This window comes from Mandrillus leucophaeus, unplaced genomic scaffold (genome assembly GCF_000951045.1).
Source record: "Mandrillus leucophaeus isolate KB7577 unplaced genomic scaffold, Mleu.le_1.0 Scaffold186, whole genome shotgun sequence".
Classification (NCBI taxonomy): Eukaryota; Metazoa; Chordata; class Mammalia; order Primates; family Cercopithecidae; genus Mandrillus; species Mandrillus leucophaeus.
In genome coordinates this window covers 1,636,688-1,653,371 of record NW_012101876.1, presented here as the reverse complement: position 1 = coordinate 1,653,371, position 16,684 = coordinate 1,636,688, and the positions used below count along the sequence as shown (strand labels likewise).

Sequence of the window (16,684 nt, the reverse complement as noted above, 5' to 3'; positions counted from 1 at the left end):
TAATCATGTGGTTTTTGTCCTTAGTTCTCTTTATGTGATAAATTACGTTTATCGACTTGCTAATGTTGAACCAGCCTTGCATCCCAGGGATGAAGCCAACCTGATCGTGGTGGATAAGCTTTTTGATGTGCTGCTGGATTTGGTTTGCCAGTATTTTATTGAGGATTTTCACATCGATGTTCATCAGGGATATTGGTCTAAACTTCTCTTTTTTTCTGTGTCTCAGCCAGGCGTTGGCCTCAGGATGATGCCGGCCTCATAAAATGAGTTAGGGAGGAGTCCCTCTTTTCTATTGATTGAAATGGTTTCAGAAAGAATGGTAGCAGCTCCTCTTTGTACCTCTGGTAGAATTCAGCTGTGAATCCATCTGGTCCTGGACTTTTTTTGATTGGTAGGCTATTAATTATTGTGTCAATTTCAGAGCCTGTTATTGTTCTATTCAGAGATTCATCATCTTCCTGGTTTAGTCTTGGCAGGGTGTATGTGTCCAGGAATTTATCCATTTCTTCTAGATTTTCTAGTTTATTTGTGTAGAGGTGTTTATAGTATTCTCTGATGGTAGTTTGTACTTCTGTGGGATCAGTGGTGATATCCCCTTTATCACTTTTGACTGCCTCTATTTGATTCTTTTCTCTTTTCTTCTTTATTAGTCTTGCTAGCAGTCTATCAATTTTGCTGATCTTTTCAAAAAAAAACCAGCTCTTGGATTCACTGATTTTTTTGAAGGGTTTTTTATATCTCTATCTCCTTCAGTTCTACTCTGATCTTATTTATTGCCTTCTGCTAGCTTTTGAATTTGTTTGCTCTTCCTTCTCTAGTTCTTTTAATTGTGATGTTAGGGTGTCGATTTCAGATCTTTCCTGTTTTCTCTTGTGGGCATTTAGAGCTATAAATTTCCCTCTACATACTGCTTTAAATGTGTCCCAGAGATTTGGGTATGTTGCGTCTTTGTTCTCATTGGTTTCAAAGAACATCTTTATTTCTGCCTTCATTTCGATATTTACCCAGTAGTCATTTAGGAACAAATTGTTCAGTTTCCATGCATTTGTGCAGTTTTGATGAGTTTCTTAATCCTGAGTTCTAATTTGATTGCACTGTGGTCTGAGAGACAGTTTGTTGTGATTTACGTTCTCTTACATTTGCTGAGGAGGGCTTTACTTCCAATTATGTGGTCAATTTCAGAATAAGTGCAATGTGGTGCTGAGAAGAATATATATTCTGTTGATTTGGGGTGGAGACTTCTGTAGATGTCTATTAGGTCTGCTTGGTGCAGAGCTGAGTTCAAGTCCTGGATATCCTTGTTAACCTTCTGTCTCATTGATCTGTCTAATATTGATAGTGGAATGTTAAAGTCTCCCATTATTATTGTGTGGGAGTGTAAGTCTCTTTGTAGGTCTGTAAAGACTTGCTTTATGAGTCTGGGTGCTCCTGTATTGGGCGCATATATATTTAGGACAGTTAGCTCTTCTTGTTGAATTGATCCCTTTACCATTATGTAATGGCCTTCTTTGTCTCTTTGGATCTTTGTTGGTTTAAAATCTGTTTTATCGGAGACTAGGATCGCAACCCCTGCTTTTTTTTTACTTTCCATTTGCTCAGTAGATCTTCCTCCATCCCTTTATTTTGAGCCTATGTGTGTCTCTGCACGTGAGATGGGTCTCCTGAATACAGCACACTGATGGGTCTTGACTCTTTATCCAATTTGCCAGTCTGTGTCTTTTAATTGGGGCATTTAGCCCATTTACATTTAAGGCTAATATTGTTATGTGTGAATTTGATCCTGTCATTATGATATTAGCTGGTTATTTTTCCCATTAATTGATGCAGTTTCTTCATACCATCGATGGTCTTTACAATATGGCATGTTTTTGCAGTGACTCGTACCATTGTTCCTTTCCATGTTTAGTGCTTCCTTCAGGATCTCTTGTAAGGAAGGTCTGGTGGTGACAAAATCTCTCAGCATTTGCTTGTGTGTAAAGGATTTTATTTCTCCTTCACTTATGAAGCTTAGTTTGGCTGGATATGAAATTCTGGGTTGAAAATTCTTTTCTTTGAGAATGTTGAATATTGGCCCCCACTCTCTTCTGGCTTGTAGGGTTTCTGCCGAGAGATCCACTGTTAGTTTGATGGGCTTCCCTTTGTGGGTAACTCGACATTTCTCTCTGGCTGCCCTTAACATTTTTTCTTTCATTCCAACCTTGGTGAATACGACAATTACGTGTCTTGGGGTTGCTCTTCTCCAGGTGTATCTTTGCGGTGTTCTCTGTATTTCCTGAATTTGAATGTTGGCCTGCCTTGCTAGGTTGGGGAAGTTCTTCTGGATAATATCCTGAAGACTGTTTTCCAACTTGGGTCCATTCTCCATGTCACCTTCAGGTACACCAATCAAACGTAGATTTGGTCTTTTTACATAGTCCGATATTTCTTGGAAGCTTTGTTCGCTTCTTTTTACTCTTTTTTCTCTAAACTTGTCTTCTCGCTTTATTTCATTAATTTGATCTTCAATCACTGATACCCTTTCTTCCACTTGACCAAGTCAGCTATTGAAGCTTGTGCATGCATCACGAAGTTCTCGTGCCATGGTTTTCAGCTCCATCAGGTCATTTAAGGTCTTCTCTACGCTGTGTATTCTAGTTAGCCATTCGTCTAACCTTTTTTCAAGGTTTTTAGCTTCCTTGTGATGGGTTCGAAGATGCTCCTTTAGCTCAGAAAAGTTTGTTATTACTGACCTTCTGAAGTCTACTTCTGACAACTCGTCTAAGTCATTCTCCATTTATCTTTGTTCCGTTGCTGGTGAGGAGCTGCGATGTTTTGGAGGAGAAGAGGTGCTCTGGTTTTGAGAATTTTCAGCTTTTCTGCTCTGGTTTCTCCCCATCTTTGTGGTTTTATCTACCTTTGGTCTTTGATGTTGGTGACCTGCAGATGGGGTTTTGGTGTAGATGTCCTTTTTGTTGGTGTTGATGCTGTTCCTTTCTGTTTGTTAGTTTTCCTACTAACAGTCTCAGGTCCCTCAGCTTCAGGTCTGTTAGAGTTTGCTGGAGGTCCACTTCAGAACCTGTTTGCCTGGGTATCACCAGAGAAGGCTGCAGAACAGCAAATATTGCTGCCTGATCCTTCCTCTGGAAGCTTCGTTCCCGGAGGGGCACCCAACTGTGTGAGGTGTCTGTCAGCCCATACTGGGAGGTGTCTCCCAGTTAAGCTACACGGGGGTCAGGAACCCACTTGAGGAGGCAGTCTGTCCATTCTGAGAGCTCAAATGCTGTGCTAGGAGAATCACTGTTCTCTTCAGAGCTGTCAGACAGGGACATTTAAGTCTACAGAAGTTTCTGTTGCATTTTTTTCAGCTATGCCCACCCCACAGAGGTGGAGTCTACAGAGGCAGTAGGCCTTGCTGAGCTGCGGTGGGCTCCACCCAGTTCGAGCTTCCCGGCCACTTTGTTTACATACTTAAGCCTCAGCAATGGCGGACACCCCTCCCTCAGTCAGGTTGCAGCCTCACTGTTAGATCTCAGACTGCCGTGCTAGCAGTGAGCAAGGCTCCGTAGGTGTGGGACCCGCTGAGCCAGGAATGGGAGAGAATCTCCTGGTCTGCTGGTTGCTAAGGCCATGGGAAAAGCGCCTTATTTGGGCGGGAGTGTCTCGTTTTTCCAGGTGTAGTCTGTCACAGCTTCCCTTGGCTAAAAAGGAAAATCCCTGACTCCTTGCACTTCCCAGGTGAGGTGACGCCCCACCCTGCTTCAGCTTGCCCTCCGTGAGCTACACCCAGTGTCCAACAAGTCCCAGGGAGATGAACCAGGTACCTCAGTTGGAAATGCAGAAATCACCCACCTTCTCTGTCGATCACACCAGGAGCTACAGACCGGAGCTATTTCTATTCGCCCATCTTGGAAAGGAACTTTTTCAAGAAAGTCTCTTTCAAATAGCAATTTTTAAAAGTAAAATATTTAGGAATAAACAGCAATGTTCAAAACCTACTAAAGAAAAATAAACATTCTTAAAACATATAAAAGTAGGACTGTACAACTGAAAAGAAATACCCTGTCCTTGGTTAGAACATCTCAACATCAATAGGTCACAAACTTACAAATCATAAAGCTTTTCATGGAGTTAGACAAGTTGATACTGAAGTTCAAATGGAAAAAGTTCAAGAAAAACTGGGAAATACTGAAAATAAATAGAGGGGACTACCTCATTAACACATACTACAGGCATTAAAACATACTATAAAGCCTCTATAATGAAAACAGTGTAGGACTGCTACATGAACAGGCAGAAAAGTGCAAATGAACAGAAAGTCCAGAAATAGATTCCACTACAGATAGAAATCTAATCTCTGTAAAGGTGATATAACAAATCATTAGCACATTTATAGTCATTTTAAACAATAGACAAGAAAAAAAGATAAAATTCAATGTTTCTCACATCATACATAAAAATAAACTGCAAATGGATCAGAGATCTAATTGTAAGAAAACTACAAGTATTTTTAAAAGTGTGAGGGGAGGGTGGGGGCAGGAGAGAGGGATTCCTCCTAAACTAAGAATTCAGAAAAGGCTTTCTCACTAGGACTAAAGTACAAATATAAAACTTTTGCAGGACAAAAATACATCAGAAAATAAATAATAAAACAGGTAACAAACTGGAAGGAAACTTTTGCAACATATATCACAGATAAATGCCTAATATCCCTACAAAGAACTTCTAAACTGAGGGGGAAAAGCCCAAATATCCTATGGAAAGTGGCTCTTACACATATGAAAAGACATTCAACTCCACACATAAACGATGAATGCAAATTAAATGTATCCAACATTCCATTTCTCACCTATCACTTGGCAAAAATTGAAGTTTCACAATGCACTCTGTCTGCAAGGCTGTCGGGAAATAGGCACTCTCATACACTGCAGTGTGGGAAGACAAACTGTTACAGCCCCCATGCAGGGGACTGGGTAATACTCTAATACAACCATGTAAGTATTTGCCCTTTGAACCTTTTTGTTGTTGTTGTTAGCAACAAAGTCTCACTCTGTCACCCAGATTGGGTGTAATGGCTCTATCATAGCTCACTGCAGCCTTGAACTCCTGGGCTCAAGGGATCCTCTCAAGTAGCTGGGATTACAGAGGCAAGTCACTGCACCGGGCTTAGTATTTGCCCTTTCAACCAGCAATCCCATTTCCAGGAATTTGCCCTGAAGATACACCTCTAAAACTATGAAAATGAATATCACTGCAGCATGTTTGTAATTGCAAAATATTGAAAACTACTTAAATGCGCAAGCATAAGAGATTGGTTGAATAAACTATGGCACACGCAAAGTAGTAAGCACCTGCAAAAACGAGTAAGGAAAATCTCTACAAACTGGTATGAGGTAATTTCCAAGAGATACTGATACATGAAAAAACTGAACTGCAAAAGAACATACATGCTACTTTTTAGGTAAAAAAAGAAAAGAAAAGAAACATAAATATCTCTGCATATCTTTATAAAAATGAGTAAAGCCCAGAAAACAATAAAAATTGGTTTCCTACAAAGTATGGGGTGGAATGGGGAGGATGGAGTGACAATTTTATGGTATATCTTTTTGTACAGTTTTACTTTTTGGAAAAGTAAGTAATTTTCTACATATTCAAAAAATTAAATCAATAAGGATATAAAGAAAAGGGGGCACAAAAGCTGAAAGAAAACTAATACGAGTGAACTACATTCCAAATTAATATCATAACCACACTTAAGGAATAAGGAAGAAAGAACTAAGTAATTATGAGAATAGTATTTGGTTACATATTCACAGGAATGAGTACAGAAAGGAGGGAGAACTTCAAACAATTTTCAAACTTTTTTGGTGTATTTGTTTCTTATATGATTAACCAATTTTGAAACTGTTTTAGATCTATTATTTAGTTGAACAAAAGAGTAAATGTGTTGATACTGTTGGAAGCCAAGGTTCTCACTATGAAAGATGGGACATATAAATATGAGAAGCAACCAAGAAAGAAACCTGCATGGATGGATTAGAATTAGAGAAACTGGTGTATCTCTAAATAAAAAACAATATGCAGATGTATGTGTCCACATGTTTTTTAATATGCATTTGTGTATATAAGTATAAATGTAGATGTATATGTATATATAAAGCTTATGTATTTCCTACCTCTGTCCTCTAAAAGGGCCTAAAAGCCAAGACCCAGTAGCAATCAACACACTAGTGCCAACATCTTGTTCGCTAATATTATTCCCCACTAAAAAACAATCAGAGCTTCTCAGAGAAATGGCTGCTTCCAAAGCTGGGGGAGAACATATAAAAGATAACCCTGCAACAACTTCTTTTGTCAGAAATTAAGGAAGCACTGAAATATGCGATGGAGGACTGTCATGCACTTCAACTAACCAAACCTGGGCAATTTGAGTACCAAAAGCTCTCTGACTTCTAAGGCTGTTTGGTCTTCCCAATCTTACCTTTTGAAATTCTGTCCCATAATTGTCCTTTCCTCTGTTTCCCCTACCTAACCAGAAACATCCATCACTACAGTTATGTCCTGTCTCTAGCACTCCATGATACAGTATTCTGGCCAACTTTTTTTTTTTTTTTAACAAATCCACAAAGAAAATCCTATGTTCTGGATTCCAACTCTTGTACATTTATCAGAATGTACTATGCTCACAATAAGCAACTAGAGGGCAGACTGAGTATTTTTCACTACTGTTTGCCCAAGGCCAAGTACAGAGCCTATTCTTTATTAGCAATTTGGTAAAAATGTATTCAACTGAAATGTTTAATTTATTCCTTTGCTCATGGTTTTCCTCCTTCCAGCAAACACTAAGAATAGTCAATTTTCTCTCTTTCATTCATCCATCAAATCTGACTGGGATCAGTTCTATGCTCACTTTCTAATTCAGCAGTCACCAACCTTTTTGGCACCGGGTACTCGCTTTGTGAAAGACAGTTTTTCCACGAATGGGGAAGGAGGTGGGGAGAGATGGTTTCGAAATCAAACTGTTACACCTCAGATCATCAGGCATTAGATTCTCATGAGGAATGAGCAACCTGGATCCTTCGCATACACAGTTCACAATAGGGTTGGCACACCTATGAGAATCTAATGCTGCTGCTGATCTGACAGGAGGCAGAGCTCACCTGCTCACCATTCACCTCTTGCTGTGTGGCCCGTTCCTAATAGGCCATGGACCGGTCTCAGTCCATGACCAGGGGGTTGGGGACCCCTGTTCTAAATGATGACTGCTCAATCACTCCAATCCTCAAAAATGTCTGCATCTTTAGTCCCTTCGGTACACAAGAGTCATACCAGTACCATTTATATGTAGCAATATTAGAAAGTATGTTTTATGTGGCATAACATCACAATTTCAGAAGTTGTCCATATCTCTTATTTTGAGTAAGATAAATAAATGTGGAAAGAAGTCAGTTTGTGCACATGTTAAAGGAAAAAATTTAAAAGACTGTTTGTTTTGAAAAAAAAAAGTATGCTATAGTCAAGTAAATTTGGGAAATACTGAATTAAACTAAGTTACACCAGGTTCTCAGGTCTTTTAATACATCAGCATATAATGGGATTCTCTTACGGGAAAGTAGTGCTTTCAGTGCTTTCAGATTTATGTGGCCATGGGATCTTTACATTCCAAGCATCTCCTGGAAAAAATATATCATAGAACACACTTTGGAAATGTTTACTACACTATGACTGGCAGAAAACATCTTAAGTATCTGTGAACATGAGAAGATGCTGCCATGGCCAAAAGAAAACACCTGATTAATACTACCAGGGTGACATGAAGCTTTCTACATAATATACAAAGTAACTACTGATTCAAATTGCAACTGGTTAAAGATCAAAAGCTTATGAGTTCTAAATTAACTATCTGTCTACTCCTGGGCCCCCACTAAAATTCTGGTGTGAGTTTCCACTTCCTCTTCCAATTCTTGAACTACAGATAACCAACTCCACTATGAGCACCCCACAATTACAACACACATACACAGAAAAAATGAGAGGTCTGAATTATGGCAATGCTTCTCAGAGTTTAATATTCATATGAATGACCTGGGAATTTTGATGAAACACAGATTCTGATTTAGTAGTTATGGGGTTAGGCCTGAGATTGTGCGTATCTAGGAAGATCTCAGGTAACACCAATACTGTTTATGTACAGACCATACTTTGGGTAGTAACTGTATAATGCATATCAGGACAAAATGTTGAGGCCTCTAACTCATATCCAGTGGCTATGTCTTTCAAACTACTTTCCAAAGATTTCATTCTTCCATCGGAAAACAATTAACTTTCATTCATTTATAAAAACAGAAACTGTACACAAAACTGAAGATACACTTAAATCCCTATTATCTGCTGATGATTACGTTTTACTAGAAATGGCAGTTTCCTGCAGAGAGCCATAACAGTACAATTATCTAAAATCATTTTTAATCTAAATCTTCGTTCTACCTCTATTTCCAAATGCCCATACCAACACAGAAACACACTGACTTTCATGGCAGCCAGGAACTGTCTCCAATTTTACTGACTTACAAGGCTGCAATTGTAGGCCCTGCCCCCAACCAAAAAAGACATGTATAAAGCCAGCATCTTTCTCAATGATTTACTAAAAGCAGCAGCTCATTTTAATAAAACCATCCTAAAACACAAAATTGATTGAACCAACTGCTGTGTTGGGCATACACAACAGCTGATCAAAATCATTCAAGAATTTTATTCTTACAGATTTTCTTTCAGGCTTTGAGAATTTTTCTCCCATTCCACACTTTTATCTTGATATTGATATCACTGAAATAAAGAAAAAAAAAAGGATCTTTAAATCTATGAAATAGTTTTTAAATACAAAGTAGATCAATTCAAGAAAATATTTTAATAAACTGACTCACATACAACTTAATGTACATACAAAAGCTAATAACCACTTTTCTAGAACATAATTTGTGTAACAAAATTAAGGGTTTATACTGAGTAACCTCTTACGATGTCAAACACTTTGTGGCTTTTCCTAGGCACAGCACTGTCATTTAGCAAAGTATTACAAAATTACACAACACATATTACCCTCATTCCTTAACAAGGAAAACTTTGTAAAATTAGATAGTAAGTCTCTTTATGCTTCTTGATATTAAACACTGAGATTTTATTTCACTAAAACATAAAGATACTTATTTCTTTGCATGTTACATGATGCCTTTATTTGACTTTTTATAATTAAGTAATTTTAGAGTATTTTTGTCACAACGAAGGACAAAGATAAGCCAACTGTTTAGATTCCTCTCCTTTATGTTGTGTCTTTGATCACTAACAATGCTGCGTGAACAGCCAACAGAAGGCTGACATTTCATAAAATATGCAGTGATAAAAACTAATACTGTAGCATCTGGGAGTGATATATAAAATGCAGAAATACACCTAATAACTGTGATCTTAAATTACAAGTTACTAAAAGCTAAATAAAAGGCATACCTAAGAACAAAAAAATAGCAAGATTACAAAAGGTTTTCTTATACCTCTCTTTCTAAAAACAAAGTTTTTAAAATAGTTTAAGTCCATTAGACTTTTCCTACTACTCTAAAACTTAAAAGCCCATTACTTTCTAAGAACAGGGTATCTGTACTATACACCTCTCAACAACTGAAGAACATGTTACAAAACCACCAATGAAAGACCCTGTTCAAAATGTAGAGGAAGTTTTTCTTCTCAGATACTTAAAAATGTTAAAACTGCTAACGAAGTAAAACAACACATAACTTTTATGACAAGATGCCAGAGAGAATGTCTAAAATAAAATTTAAAGTCCATAATAATCTAAACAAATATACTCTTAATACCAATATTAATACATCCTTTCACAATCTAAGCCTTAAAGGCCTTGATAAACCACAGGAAGCAAGTAAAATGTGCTCAAATATGTTTAAATAATTTTACCTTTACTACTAAACATTTGTTTTTTAATAGTAAGAAGCAGGGAAATCACACAATAAAGACAATCCTTTATTTTTACTTTTGAGAGCAAACATTTGAATTTATCTTCATAGCATTTGGTTTAATAGTCCACCTATATCCATCAAAATCACAGTCCAGCAGAAGTGTCTTATTGCTTTTTTTTTTTAATATGTATGCTAAAGGGAAATGAAAAAACAAAGACCATATTCAGCACTTCAAGAACTCTGAATTACACTTTGACTAAAGAAAATACACATTTAAGTATGTAGGAAGCAAGTGTCCTTGTGCTTATAATTAGCATCTGATTTCAGGGATTTTACTATTTAAGACACATTCACTGCCTGTTATTCTTACCACGGTTTTTTATGTCACTTAATAGAGATAAGTATTCTCTTCCCTTCTCGTATTTACATCAACGATACTGAATTTTTTTAAAGCTGTTAAAATAGGCTAAATACCCATCTCAACATCACTCTTCATCTCCAACTGGACAAAGAATGGCATTACAAGACTGGGAACAGAGAAGGCATATTTACATTCATAATGTTCCTAACTGTAACATTTATGTAAATTATATTTTTATATTTGCAAATACAACAATTTTTAGTTTCACTGCATATTTTGCCATTCTTTCAATATTAACTTTCTATGGTTATTACAACCTCAAAAAATCATGCCTATGAAATATGACATTGTTCAAGCCACTAGAAAAAAACACCTGAAGCTAAAACAACATATCTAAGAACAACATATCTACCTTTAATCTAATCTTATTCTCCTACAAAAGATAGCTTTAGTACATTAACTAAAAATTCCTAATTGAGTTTAGAAAATCTTCCTTTTGGAATTATTTTCATTATCTTTTAACTATTTCACATGAGTTTACGTATCACATAAACGACATAAAATTCACTATAATTATTTTAATGTCAGGCACCTATTAATCATTCTTTCCATTATGTTGTCTACTGAATTTACCCAGATATACAGCATTACGTGTATTTAGAAGAATTAAGTTGGACCATTTGAAAACCTACACTTTCAAGAATAATTTACCCTATCAAAATTTATTTGTGAAGTAAGAAAAATTATAAATACCAATGACAGCAGAGGGAAAAAACGAAGGCAAATTTCTAGGTTTTCTGATTGTCAAAAAAAAATGACAAACCACATTCCTCAACTGTAACTAAGTAGGTAATTATGAAATTAGCTGTAGAGCATCTTTCTCTCTCTTCCAGAATATAAAGTCCATGAAAGCTGAGTCTATACCTTTGTTGTTTAACTTTTTAATCAATGGTGCTTGAGTGTAGGCAACCAATTAAGATTTATGGAAAAAAATAAGTGGGCATTTGTAATGAACTGTACTTGGCTAAGAGAGATTCAAAGAAATATAACATGGTCCCTGCTTTCCTAACACTTAAAATCCAGTCAGCAACATAGGACCTAGACCCAAGTAAAACACAAAAGCAAGTAATAGTACAAAATACTGAACAGGAAGTGCTTTGTGAGTAGCAACAAAGCAAAACAGGAATTCAGATGATGGTGAAATCACAGTAGAACCACTGCAGAAAGACTTCACAGAGGGCGCAAGACAAGAGCTGAAAGTTGGAAAAAAGTACGTTAAGATTTAGTGGCCAAAAAAAAAGTAGAAAGGACATCATAGAGTAAAATGCAGAAAAGACATAAAACACTGAGAAATGGAAAAGGATATGCCAATGTAAAAATATTCTCAGTATGTTGGGACCATCCTGACAAAAATGAAAGTATTTTTGTTACTGGCCAGTGGAGGAAAAAACTAGGACAAATTTACGAGCGAACCTCAAATACCAGGCTGAAAAGTCTAAATTTCAATCTCCAGGCAAAGTGGGGCCAATGAAGGTTCCAAAGCAGGAGATTGTCTGGGTAATAGCAATGCTTTAGGAAGATTAATCTGACAGCAATGCACAGGACAGATTTGAGGATAGCAGGGATACAAATTCAGAGACTTCTAAAGTATTCCAGGAATAAGGCTGCAGAAGAGTCATCTAGGCTTTTGAGAATGCTACAGAACTGGCAGGAGCAAAAACTACTAAGATAATACATTGACTAATGAGATATAATGGGTAAGAGAGAACAAGACAAGAAATTCTTAGATCTAAGATAAAGAGCCTAAAGGATAACAGGAGGGAACAAAGAATGGCTGGATCTGACTGGAGCAAACAGGTCAGTGGCAAGACGATGCTTCCGGTTCCAGACATTCACTGTGAGGGGACAGAGAGATGGAAACAGAAAAATGAGATCAAATGTAGAGCTATATATTTTAGAGTTCTCAGTGAATATGTAATAGTTTAAAATCTTGAAAAGAAGGGAAGAACAAAGGGCAGAGGCTGAAAATTATACTACACTAACAAAATCTATAAAATACACCTGAGGAAATTAACTAAAGTCAAATAAAATGGAATGACTAAGATAGTTCCAGTCCAGAAGGAATAACTCAAAAAAGGAGAATACAGGCCCATAAAGAGAGTGCTTGCAAAAACTTTACCCAACATTGTTAAACAAACAGGGTCTTAGAATGTACTGCAAGGAAGAATAACTTTTAAATATTCTGGGGTGTTTTTTTTGAGAGAGAGGCTATGTTAGGATATAAACGAGAGACAAAAACTAAGTATCTGAGGAAACTAAAAAACTTTTAAACATGTAATTTCTTATTGTTTTGTTTCACTAAAAGAAAAAGCTAGAACATTTTCCTTTTAGAAAGTCCTGATTCCATATTACATGCAAAGTAAATGTCCATACAAGATTAAAAGAAAAACACTTTCATGTGCTTTTTATGCTTTATATATCAATTATATTCACTTTCGTATTTTTTCGCATCTGCATTAGCTCTTATTACTACTCTCTCAAGTTTAGACCAGTATCCATATAAACTATACACTGTATTTTTATATTTCTTAAATGCTATAAAATATTACAATGAGAAAAAAATCTAACAAGTATTGTACCTATTTTTAAAAATACACACACTCAGCCAGGCATGGTGGCTCACGCCTGTAATCCCAGCACTTTGGGAGGCTGAGGAGGGTGGATTACCTGAGACCAGGAGTTTGAGACCAGCCTGGCCAACATGGCGAAACCCCTTCTCTACTAAAAATACAAAAAATTAGCCAGGCGTGGTGGCAGATGCCTGTAATCCCAGCTACTTGGGAGGCCAGGCAGGGGAACTGCCAGAACCCAGGAGGTGGAGGCTGCAGTGAAGCCGAGATCACGCCACCGCATTCCAGCCTGGGCAACAAGAGTGAAACTCCGTCTCAGGGGAAAAAAACTAACACACACATACACAATTTTTTGCATGGTACAGCCTACAACAGAATATAGAATTCACAGGGAAAAAACAAATCAGGAAAAGTCCCACTCCCTCCCCCTACTTCACCATGGGCCTAAAACAGAAAATAACAACAGAAACTTCAAGAAAAGAGACCCAGCATGAAACAGAAATGTAAATGTAAACTAAGGCTTTAGAAAAACGTTTTCCAGAGTGTAACTTTATCTGAAGAACCCTGGGAATGGCTGAATTGTATCAAGATTTAGAATTCCAATGGAAAGGTTAAAGCTTTATAATGTATAATCTTTACCATCATACATGACGAAGAGAGATGCTCATTCACCAGCACAAGGAATTGTTCTGATAACTTATATGAATGTACTCACTGTACGTGGGTGTCTAACTCTACCAAAAGATATTTAAGCTAACCAATAAGTCAGATATGTTCTTAAAAATGCTAAGTGGTTGTTTATGTGTGTGAGATTTTCTCTATGGCATATTAATGTACTTTTCCTGTATGATATGGTGAACTCAGTGATAATAAATATGTGGTGTGTCTGCCGCCTACATTTTCACTGACGGCACATGGAGTGTAAAACTGGCACTGTAAACTGAAAAGAAAGAAATTAACTTTAGAGGTATGTAGTATTGGTTTTATCTTATGTATTACTAAATCTAAATGCAGATGGCTTATTAAATTAGGACACAAGTGTGTATAAATTAGCAAGTATCAAATATCGATTTAGCTTATTAAAATAAAATATAGAATAGAAAATCATAAATTGGTCTTTTTTTTTAGGCTGTCCAAAGAACAAGTTAATCCATTTGAATATAAATTATATTCTGTGCTTTGGGGAAATTCCAGACTACAAATTTAGGTTGAAGAATAGACATAAATGGTAATTTAGCCACTAGATACATAAAAAAATACATAATTGTTGTCTTTGATTAATGTAGTATAATCTAATAAACAAAAAATTTCAAAAAAGTAAAATGAAAACATTCAAATACTTTATTAAAAGGCAGCTGTGCTAGTAAAATTGTTTCTGTAACAGCTGTTTAAATAAATGTAATGCCCAGTTAATTCTTTAGTATAAAATAAAGTCTAAAAGGTAGAGGGAGGAAAAAAGGCTGTCTTAATTCCTCTTCTTCACATTTTTTGTATTTTTTTTTTTTTTTTAGTAGAGACGTTTCGCCCTGTTAGCCAGGATGATCTCAATCTCCTGACCTCGTGATCTGCCCACCTCAGCCTCCGAAAGTGCTGGGGTTACAGGCGTGAGCCATGGCGCCCGGCCCCAAGATAATTTTAAAACTTATATAAAAGAATATTTGTATAACCTTGGAATGTAGCCAAATTTCTAAGGATGTTTTAAAGTAACAAATATGACTATGCAAAACTTTAAAACGTTTGTGCAATGGGAAAAAAATCACCATAAATAAATATGAAATATAGACAAACTGGAAAATATTTTTCTCTAATATAGCAGACCCAAAGTAGATATTCTTTTTTGTTGTTGTTGTTGTTGTTGTTTTTTGAGACAGAGTCTCATTCTGTTGTCCAGGCTGGAGGGCAGTGGTGCGACCTTGACTCACTGCAAGCTCCACCTCCCCGGTTCATGCCATTCTCCTGCCTCAGCCTCCTGAGTAGCTGGAACTACAGGCACCCGCCACCACACCCAGCTTTTTTTTTTTTTTTTTTTTTTTTTTGGTATTTCTAGTAGAGACGGGGTTTCACTGTGCTAGCCAGGATGGTCTCGATCTGGACCTGGTGATTTATCCGCCTCGGCCTCCCAAAGTGCCGGGATTACAGGTGTGAGCCACCACGCTCAGCCAAATATTCTTAATATAAAAAGACTTTCTACACACTAATACAAAGATAGATCATTACCTCAACAGAAAAAAGGGACAAGAAATGAACAAAAACAAGTTTTTAAGGGATATATAACAAGTTGCACAAAGAAATGCAAATAAAAATAAGTTAATTTCCTCCCAATTGATGAAGACAAAAAACACGGACAATATCCAGCAGTGGCAAGAGCATGGTCATTCATATATTATCACGTACCACTGGCGAAAGGCAAACTGGAGCATCTCATTGAGTGGTAATTTAGAAATATGATTCAAAATGTTAAATGCACTTAATCTTTGACCCAACAATTTCACTTGTAAAACTTATACTGAAAAGACAAGTGCACAAAAATTTATATACAATGATCCCACTTACAACATTACTTATTGGAAACAATCTAAATGGTTACTATTAAGAAATTAATTAAGCAAATTATAGTACATCTACTCAATGAAGTTTATTAAGTAGTCATTTAAAAGGATGCCATAATGCCACAATTATTGACAAAGGAACACCTGCGATGCGAAGTACTTTTTACTTTCTTCTATTTTTTTTAATACTATTGACATGTTCTACAAAGACTCATGCATCTTATTTTTTAACAGCTATATTGAAACATGAATATGCCATACAATTCATCCACTTGAAGTGTACAATTCAATTGATTATAGTATATACAGAGTTGTGTAAGGGTAACCACAGTCAATTTTAGAACATTTTTATTACTCAATTCCAAAAATTACCCCATACCCATTAAACAGTCACTCATCTCCCACCAATTCCCCTTGCCCTGGCAACCCCAAAACTGCTTTTTTCCTCCATAAATTGGTCTACTGTAGCCATTTCATATGAAGAGAATCATCTAGTATATGGTCTTTTGTGACTGGCTTCTGTGTCTGTAGTTTCACTGCCCATTTCTCAGATAAAGCTAAAATCTTTTTTTTTTTTTTTTTTTGAGATGGAGTCTCGCTCTGTCTCCCAGGCTGGAGTGCAGTGGCCTGATCTCCGCTCACTGCAAGCTCCGCCTCCCGGGTTCACGCCATTCTCCTGCCTCAGCCTCCCGAGTAGCTGGGACAACAGGCGCCCACCACCGCGCCCGGCTAATTTTTTTCTGAAGTTTTTAGTAGAGACAGGGTTTCACCGTGTTAGCCAGGATGGTCTCGATCTCCTGACCTCATGATCCGCCCGCCTCGGCCTCCCAGAAGTGCTGGGATTATAGGCGTCAGCCACCGCGCCCGGCCTAAAATTCTTATTTTCTGTGGAAGCAAATGGGATTGACTTAGGAAAAAACTGCCCTGTGACTAATTCAGACTGTCTCAGCAGTAATATCAAGTATAAATTTCATCATTTTCACTTTTGTAACTTTTGCAACAGTACAGATAACTAAAAGTACTGTTTTTCAATAACAACACAATAATACAACTCTGTATTTTATGCAACTGAATTTGAAGCCATTTTTCATATTATGGCTGGGTTTTCACTACATATTCATACAATGAACATTTCATAGCAGTGAATAAGTAAGAGTTACATGTATCAACATGGATAAATCTTAAAAATAATATTGAGAT

At 36.8% G+C, this 16,684-nt stretch overlaps 1 protein-coding gene across 2 annotated transcripts in view; it reads right to left on the bottom strand.

Moving 5' to 3' along the window:
* TBC1D5 (TBC1 domain family, member 5) overlaps positions 1-16,684 on the bottom strand; it is a 500,189-nt gene that overhangs the window by 459,361 nt on the left and 24,144 nt on the right. Inside the window, exon 2 of one of the 2 annotated variants that reach the window (XM_011977919.1) lies at positions 8,738-8,802. The gene's annotated coding sequence lies outside the window, so the exon portion shown is untranslated. Of the gene's footprint in view, positions 1-8,737; positions 8,806-16,684 lie in introns of those variants that run through there. The other variant, XM_011977920.1, reaches the window with a different exon arrangement.